Raw genomic sequence first — 7,230 nt, forward strand, 5'->3', positions numbered from 1 at the left:
CACCTAGCGATGGCGGACTTTGTCAGCTCTCGTCGCGGCTCCCAACATCTGCCCCTTTTTTGTTTTAAAAAATAGAGGGTGGTGTTCAAATGTTTGAGGCTTTACAGGGTGCATATACCAGAAGCCCTAGGGTGCAGCGGCTGAGGAATCTGTCTACTGGCTATTTCCTTTTAGATTTGTCAAACAGGCACTGGCCAATGTCCCGTGTCTAGGCTGACTGACATTTCTTCACAGCCAGCACCAAAGAATGGTGAGCGCTCTGGCTAGGCTACGAGGGTCGCGCACCCACACCTGGCATTCTCAGAATGTGCGCCCCAGGTAGTGGTCACTCGCAATGCCTGTCACCGGGTAAAATCACCATTCGTGGTGTACCTCTGGCATATGAGATCAGCTTATTCCCATCGTTGGGAACAATTGGCAGCCGGCCTGGAGACAAAAGGATGGAGTTATCCATCTGGCTGCCCTTGGCCTGTCTAGTATGGTACCAGTTATGACTCAAACCCAAGGCCTGATCAAGCAAATTCCATCTTGGGGGAATAAGCGATCAAAGAACCAACAGTTTAAGACCGTCTCCCTTACCCTACCAGGTGCAATGGAAACACAAGTCCTCTGGGTGCAAGGGCTAAGGGGAACAGAAAGAGATGCAAACACCCATCCCTGTGCAATGGAGTCATCTCCTAGGGGTGCAAGGGCTGTTTGTCTCAAATTCAGGTACCACAGCTACACAGACAAGAATCAGCCAGGCCAAGACTCCTCACTGACCCAGTGTAATGGGCAAATCTCTGGGGTGCAACGCTGATGGCCTAACATTTAGCACCACCACTCGCGAGGGGAGGACTGCTCATTTTCGAAGCAGTGAAAGCTACACTGCAGGGAAAGCCCCTAGTACTTTGGTCACAAACGCCTGGCCAATAATAGCCTTGCCAAGATTCTGTTGAGCTATGAGTTCGCAAACCAATCAAAGGATGAATATTAAACCACAACTTAGGGTATACCAAACAGGCCTACTCCCACCCACTTAAAAAAAAAAAAAAGGGAAGAAAAGGAAAAGAAAGGAAGAAAGCTGAAGAATTCTGGGAGGACAGTCCCTCAGTCAGGGACAGATCCACGCGCGTCGAGTTGATGTTCACCACAGCTGCTCTCAAATTTCTGAGTGTCTCACTGAAGTTTTCTGAGCAGTTTCCTGTAAGATACTGAAACAATTTTCTGGACAGATTAGTTACACGAGTAAAGTTTTTATACTGTACACTGGTGATGTAAAGTGTACCCAGTTTTCTCTCACATCTCAATTGGGCTAATTGAAAGAGGATATCTAATCTCTCTCTCACTAAATCAAGGCGTTGATTAAGGATCATTAGCCCGCCTTTTAGTTGGGTACTGGCGGAGGATTTGAAGGTTAACAGTCTCTGCCACTGTGGCTGACAATTGGGGGTAGTGCCCACCTGAACAGAAGTTGACATAGCAATCTCAGTGGCAGTGGCGATAACGGCACTAATTAATATCGTCGCCACTATGGCTGCAGTTATACCAAATCTCCTTTTTGTCTAAATAATGACAAAGTGGAATGAGTCTCCACGGGGATGGGAACCCATCGCGTGACTCTGGCAACCATAGTGCGAGTGAATCTTTAGAATTCCAACACTGGGACATCCAGCAGGTTTTATTGGTACAATTCTTAAAGGTGGAATTTTGATAAAATAAACAAAAATACTAGGAACCTGTATCCCTTGGATCAGTACAAGGGCTATCATCAGAACCTGGAGGGTCTGTCTGGGTGTCACCTTCCAGTATCGCGAGTCGCCTCGTCAGCCGCTCTGGTAGCCAAAACGGATTGTCTTCTTCCTGTGGAAACACACAGACCGCTCCCCTGGCTCTTAATAAAACAATATCTGGGCCCTTCCATTGTCCGGTCAAAATATCCTTCCATTTCACCATCTCTTTCGGCCTCTCAGGCTCTAAACAGTGACGGTCAGCAGCTGAATGGCCCTGACTGTCCAGATTTAAAATATTGAGGGTAAAGAGTGCTATAGAAACGATGACTCGTGGCACTGAGGGTAGGGTCTCCTCGACTCCTCCCTTTTGTTTTATTAGATAAGACTTAAGAGTGCGATGAGCCCGTTCTATGATGCCTTGTCCTTGAGGGTTATAAGGGAGGCCTGTCAGATGGGTTACCTCCATTTGGCGACAAAACTGTCTAAACTTTTGAGAAGTGTACGATGGCCCATTGTCTGTCTTAAGAATTTTAGGCTTCCCCCAGGCACTCCATGCCTCAAGGCAGTGTTGAATAACATGTGCTGCCTTTTCTCCGGTCAACGGAGAAGCAAATATAATTCCAGAATAAGTGTCAATGGAAACATGTAAATATCGTAATTTGCCAAATGTTGGGATGTGAGTAACATCCATTTGCCAAATCTGTAGTGGCCGAATTCCTCGTGGATTAATTCCTACATGAGGCACTGGTAAAAATTGACAGCAATTCTGACATTGAGTAACTATATCTCTAGCTTCCTTTCTAGTTATCTCAAACCGACGACGTAGCGTCTCTGCTGTCACATGAAAGTTTTTATGAAAATTCTTGGCCAAATCTAATTTGGAAGATAAGGCGATAGCAACCAATTTTGTGGCTCGATCCGCTAGGTCATTCCCATGAGACATTGGGCCTGGTAGACCTGAGTGAGCCCTGATATGTGTAATAAAAACTGGGAATCTCCTATTAATTAAGGCGAATCGAATCTTTTGAAAAACTTTTACGAGTCTACTAGATGGTCTAATTAGCCTAGCCACTTCTAAGGCTTTAACTGCATTTACTACATAAAAGGAATCTGAAACAATACTTAAAGGGCCTGGAAAGGTTTCAAGAACCTCCAGGACTACCAAACATTCCACAACTTGAGGTGAGGTCTCATGATATTGTTTGGCAGTAACCTTATTATCAATTACATAAGCACCCACACCTGTCTTTGACCCATCTGTGTAAACAACCACTCCATCTGGGAGCGGCTTTTGAGATAAAACCTGTGGAAATACAATAGCTTGAGTTAAGGCAAACTGTAAAATGGGATGTTTAGGGTAGTGATTGTCTATTTGGCCATTAAAGGAGGTGACCAACACAGCCCAAACATCAGAGGTAGCAGATAATATTTGAACTTGATATGCAGTATAAGGCACTATTAAAACCTTAGGCTCCCTTCCAAAATGAGTGACAGCTGCTTTTAATCCCCGTAAGGCAAGCTGAACAACCGCATCTGGATTCCATTCAATAATCTTTGCAGGAGAGGCATTAGGATGAATCCATAATAAGGGTCCATCTTGCCATAATACGGCAGTTGGTAAACATCTGGTTTTAAAGACACATAGATTAAAAGTTTTGGTCTCATCAATGCGTTTTAGCTGAGCTTCCTGCAAGGCATCCTCCACCAATCGCAGGGCATGGTTTGCAGCCGGTGTTAACGCTCTTGGTGAGGAAATATGGGAATCTCCTTCCAGAATGTCAAACAAAGTTTTTAATTCAGCAGAGGGAATTTTCAAAAATGGTCTTAACCAATTTATATCACCTAATAACTTTTGAAAATCATTTAAGGTATGTAAATGATCTCTGCGAACTTCTAATTTTTGAGGAACTATTTTCTCAGGGTAAATAACTGTCCCTAAAAAGGAACCAATTTCTGAAATTTGAACCTTCTCTGTGGCAATATGCAGACCCCACTGTCTTAATGTAGCAATTAATAAAGGATATGAGTTCTGCAAAATGGTCAACTCTTTATGGCATATTAAAATATCGTCCATAAAATGAATCAAGAGTAGAGAAGGAAATTGTTTCTTAACAGGTTCAAGGGCCATTTGTACATACAGCTGACACATAGTAGGACTATTTGCCATGCCTTGAGGCAAAACTGTCCACTGATATCTTTTATCTGGCTCAAGGTGATTAACAGCAGGTAAGGTGAACGCGAATCTTTGCCTATCTTGCGGGTGTAGGGGAATGGAGAAAAAGCAATCCCTAATGTCTATAATTATTATCCTCCACTGCTTAGGTAAAGCAGAGAGCAGAGGCAGCCCTCGTTGTACTGAGCCAAACAGCTGCATCTGTTTATTGATGGCCCTTAGATCATGGAGAAGTCTCCATTTTCCTGATTTCTTTTTTATAACAAAGATAGGGGTATTCCAAGGAAAAGTAGAAGGTTCTAAATGACCAAGCTGTGCCTGTTCCTCAATCAGCCTTGTAGCAGCTTCCAATTTTTCAGAGGATAGGGGCCACTGAGGAACCCACACGGCTTCCTCTATAAGCCAGGGTATGGGCAAGGAGCCCTCAGTGGCAACTAGGGAAAACCCAGACCTTGTCTCCCTGTATTACTTTCTTGTGAAATTGGGTTCAACCTTCCCTGTTCCTTTCTGCCAAGGCCTTTTCCTTCCTTATATCCCATTCTTTTCATAATATTAATAGCTTGTTGAGAGTACTCATTAGTTAGAGTCAGTCCCAGGTCTTGTAAAATGTCTCTTCCCCAGAGGTTAACGGGGAGAGGAAGCACATAAGGTATAAAGCTTCCTGTCTGACCCTCTGGCGTCTTCCAAGTCAAGGAGCGTGAACTGACGGTGGGGTTGGCCTCATATCCCAAACCTTGTAAGGAATGGGATGACTGTGTAACAGGCCACGTTTTTGGCCACCAGTTAGAGGAAATAATACTTTTATCAGCTCCTGTGTCTAAAATTCCTGTAAAGCTCTTCCCTTCTATTGTTAATTGTAAAGTGGGTCTGGTTTTGAGATCCACTACTAAATGAGCAAAGTCAGTTCCTGAAGAACCGAACCTATTGGCACCTCTTGGCGCCCCGGTGGATGGAAAACAATTATGTAAACTTGGAAGGATAACCAATTGAGCAATCCTGTCTCCAGGGGAGATAGAAAATATGCCTTGTGGGCAAGAACAGAGAACTTGAAGTTCTCCTGTATAATCTTGGTCTATGACACCAGGATGAACCACAAGCCCCTTCAGGGTAAGAGAGGAGCGGCCTATAATGAGGCCAACGCTTCCCTCAGGCAGGGGACCTTTAAAATCAACCGGGATAGGTTGCACACCCTCATGTGGCATTAATAAGAATTGGGAGATAGAGCGGAGGTCCAACCCTGCGGACCCTCTAGTAGCTCTGTAGTTAGAGATCTCCCCCGGTTGTAGGCTTGTGTCCCATATTTTTTCGGGCCCTGAGACATTGGGCCCGGATATTCATTTTTTGAAATATTTTCATCTCTTTCTATAGGGGAGGGACCATGTTGAATAATCCTTCCCTGAATGTCCTTAACCGAACGACATTCATTGGCCCAATGATATCCCTTCCTGCATTTAGTACATAACCCAGGGGTTTTCTTTTGTATAGGAGTACGACATTCTCGTTTCAAATGACCCTGTTTACCACAATTATAACATACTTTACGGCCGCCAGGACTTGAGCGGCTCTGGCCTTGCAGGATAGCTGCTGCCAGGCCAGCGTTAGTCAGTGGGCCTCCAAGACCTCGGCAGACCTTTATCCAATCTGTCAGCCCTTTGTTTCTCCTAGGGGCAATAGCTGCCTTACATTCTGGTGAGGCATTTTCATATACTAATTGCTCGATCAATGGCTTGACTTGCTCTGGGTCTCCGAAAATTTTGCCTGCTGCTTCTGTCATTCTAGCAACAAATTCTGAGAAGGACTCCTGGGGGGCTTGTAATATTTTTGTTAAATTTCCTCCAGCCTCACCCCTTTTCAAGAGTGCCTTCCATGCCTTAATTGCGGCGGCGGAAATCTGGCCATATGCTCCCCAATCATAGTTAGTCTGGTCAGCAACATACTGTCCTTGCCCTGTTAATAATTCGAAAGTCCACTGTCTCTGGTTGCCCTCTGCATTAGCGTTGGCCTTTGCCTGTGCTTGAGAAGCATCGTGCCACAAAGCCTTCCATTCCATATACTGTCCCATATTAGGGAGGGCAGCTTTTACTGTGTTCTGCCAATCATTCGGAGTCATTGCCATAGTGGCAAATCTCTCAAGCTGCATAATTGTAAAATTAGCATCAACTCCATATTTGTTAACCGATTCAGCAAATTCTTTGATAGAAGCATACTCTACAGGCGCGTGGACACGGCCTCCTCCCGCGTCCTCAAACACTGGAAAAGCTTGTAACATTTTTCTTTTGTCTTCCTCTGAAAGGAAGGAGCTTGAGCCGCGTCCGTCCACATGGAACATTAGGTTGGGAGGGCGCTACAGGCCGAGAGGCCGTCCGGCTTCTATCTCTCGTTTTCCCCTGCTTTAGATTTTGCGGCGGTAACTGTTTACCTATTTCTTCATCTGAGTCCTCTGAGGAAGTTATCCCCTCCGACTCAGAGGCATCACGCCCCAGCACTTCCTTTACCGGATAAAGAGATCTTTTTCTGAGGCTTCCTATCCTCCCATCTCTCCCAAGAGCGTTCTTTCTCTCATCTCTCACTTCCTTAGACTGTGTGTCTTTGGAAAGGCCTTTTTCCTTAAATATACTTTTTCTTCCTTTTTCTTTCTGAATTCCTAAGCGCTTCTGTCCTGTCTCTGTCCCTGACATGCTGATTTGTACTATTCTCCGAACCCTCACGAAAACCAGGAGTAGAAAAAGTGATGCTGCCAGCACCATGGCGAAAGCCTCTAACGTTCCTGCCAACTGGGGAGGGAAGTGAATCAAATCAAATCGAAACATATCTTTCAGAGAACGTTACCCCGTCCTACGGTTCTGGATTCTCTCCACGCGTGGATGGCGAGCGGGGGTCTTCTGAATACGGTGCCGGCGATGGTAAATTCTCCCGGGTTTTTCGGCACCAAATGTGCGGGGCGCGCGCATGTAGTCTCGCCGGCGAAACCATACACACACACGAACACACACACACACTAGAATCCTTCCGTAGAAACACGTTTATTCCCATAAACCAAAATGGTGGTAGAAGAAAACCAAGAAGACCAAGAAGGCGTGGGAAAGCACTGCTTATATACCCCAGAGCGGGGTATTCACCCCCTGATTGGCTGCTTACTCGTAGCGCGCCAAACGCCATGGGATGGGCTTAGCTTTGGCGGGCTTACCATGGCACATGCGCAGTTTACTTGGTACTAGGAAGAGTTACGGGCGACAGCGCCACCTAGCGATGGCGGACTTTGTCAGCTCTCGTCGCGGCTCCCAACAGGGATGGATACTCAGGTGGAATGGTCTTCAGACGGCCCCTCCTTCAGTTTCTGTCCCT

Source organism: Grammomys surdaster, unplaced genomic scaffold (genome assembly GCF_004785775.1).
Source record: "Grammomys surdaster isolate TR1022 unplaced genomic scaffold, NIH_TR_1.0 126189, whole genome shotgun sequence".
NCBI lineage: Eukaryota > Metazoa > Chordata > Mammalia > Rodentia > Muridae > Grammomys > Grammomys surdaster.